The sequence below is a fragment of the Octopus bimaculoides genome, chromosome 7 (genome assembly GCF_001194135.2).
Source record: "Octopus bimaculoides isolate UCB-OBI-ISO-001 chromosome 7, ASM119413v2, whole genome shotgun sequence".
Lineage (NCBI taxonomy): Eukaryota > Metazoa > Mollusca > Cephalopoda > Octopoda > Octopodidae > Octopus > Octopus bimaculoides.
In genome coordinates, this window is record NC_068987.1 from 101,183,411 (window position 1) to 101,185,821 (window position 2,411).

A 2,411-nucleotide genomic window follows, 5' to 3' on the forward strand; every position below is an offset into this window, starting at 1 on the left:
TATATATGTATGTGTGTCTGTGTTTGTCCCACCCCCGACATCGCTTGACAACCGATGCTGGTGTGTTTATGTCCCCGTAACTTAGCGGTTCGGCAAAAGAGTCCGATAGAATAAGTACTAGGCTTCTAAAGAATAAGTCCTGGGGTCGATTTGCTCAACTAAAGCGGTGCTCCAGCATGGCCACAGTCAAAAGACTGAAACAAGTAAAAGAGTAAAAGAGTAAAAGAGTCAGGCACGCTAACATTAAGAAATGTTAAGCTTAGGAAATTTCGCTGATGATCATAGCAAACTTTACACCTAATTAGGAACAGTGTGGAAGTTTTGTGAGGATATCTATCTGATTATAGTGGTGAGAAAGAAAGGCTAAGATAAACAGAGTGAATCTCATAAATGCACATGATTTAACATTAAATAAATGAATTGGAATTAAGAAAGTGAAACAATGGTAAGTCTAGAATATATGTAACCAACAAAACATGTCATCTTAAGAATAAGAGACAAAAATCAAAGACGTGTACTAGTGACATTGCATTTATTCTTACGGCAGAATTTATTATTTTTTTAATCATTGATCACTTCAAAAATAATAATACGTTAATCATTTCACAAGTGGACGCGCAATGGCCCAGTGGTTAGAGCAGCGGACTCGCGGTCGGAGGATGGCTGTTTCGATTCCCAGACCGGGCGTTCTGTGTGCTTATTGAGCGAAAACACCAAAAGTCCCACGAGGCTCCGGCAGAGGGTGGTGGCGACCCCTGTTGTACTCTTTCGCCCCAACTTTCTTTCTCTTTCTTCCTGTTTCTTGAGTAAAAGCAGCGATGGCCTGGCGTCCCTTCCAGCTGGGGAGAACACATACGCCATAGAAACCGGGAAACCGAGCCTATGAGCCTTGCTAGGCTTTAAAAGGGGCGCAAAAAAAAATCATAACACAAGCAAGTTATAATTTTCATGCAATAAATAGGAAATTTAACGTGCTGAGGCGACTAAATATAGAACAAAAGAATTAATCATAGCACATAGAATAATAGGCTTGCCTAAATATCAAAAGGGTATGAGAGATTAAACCAGAACAGAAGGAAGCAAAAGTCTCTTAGAATAGGAAACTCATTTTATGAGATACTGTGGTTTTACATAAGTATTTAAAAGTAATAGGTAGACGAAGGCAAATAGTTAAGCAATACTAATACAAAAATCATTCTTTATAAACAGAGAGGCTGAGAAATACACAAAAGAATTTGTATTACTACTAAAGGTAGTTAGGGACAAGAAAAGAAATAGACACGTGAATTTTTAGGACAAAATGTAGCATTTAGTAAATATACGATGCACAAGTAAGCAACTTTGAGCACACACTCACACGCATGCACGTATTCATTTATATAAAACTTCTGGTTTAGCCAAAAGAATATATAATTCTACACTTGTATCACATATTTGGAAGAAGTCTACTTCGATTGGACCAAACACAGCAAAGAGTACTAATATATGTATGTGAATCTGTGCATGTTGCATGTATGTGTGTACAAAGATAAATAAATACATGTAAGCATACATACATATATACGTACATACATACATACATGTGTTTCTGTGTGCGTGTGTATAAATGCATACATACATACATACATACATACATACATACATACATACATACATAGAGATAAGGAGGTTCTCAGCAATGAAAGAAAAACCAGGCGGCCTCTATAGTGAGTTTTGAAACGATTTCTAAACTCAAAAATGATAACACCGACAACCTATACAATACAATATAAAGAAAAGTTATTCTATTCCAAACTTTGACAAAGAGATAATGCAAAGAAAATATATATGTAATATGGTTATCAGCCACTTAGGTAGATATTTGAAATCATGTGTCCATTTCTAAACAAAAACTGACAGCCATAGGGAATTCTGAAACGAGGTCAAATGCTAGGACCATCTCCTCTCAGAAAATCAACATGCTTCCAAAAACAAGGAAAGGCATTTGAATTATGAATTGTAATTTCTCAGTGGAGGTTTACTTCTGATATTTTAGACCTTAGTGAAACATGCGATCATACAATGGTCTCCAGCTATTAAGTTCCGATATTTCTGGAAGAATGTCAGAAAATTATTCGTTTAGAAAAGCTGCCCTTTCATTGCTTCACATTTCTTTATTTTCTACTATAGATATATTTCTTCCTCAATGCTTCTCTCTCTCTCTCTCTCTCTCTCTCTCTCTCTCTCTCTCTCTCTCTCTCTCACTTTCTTTCTTTCCCTTCTTTCTTTCTTTCTTTCTTTCTTTCTTTCTTTCTTTTTCACTCTCTCTCTCTCTCTCTCTCTCGCTCTCTTGTCTCTCTCACCTCCTTCATTTCCATAATATATGTATGTGTGTGTGTATGTATGTATGTATGTATGTGTGCATGTATGTA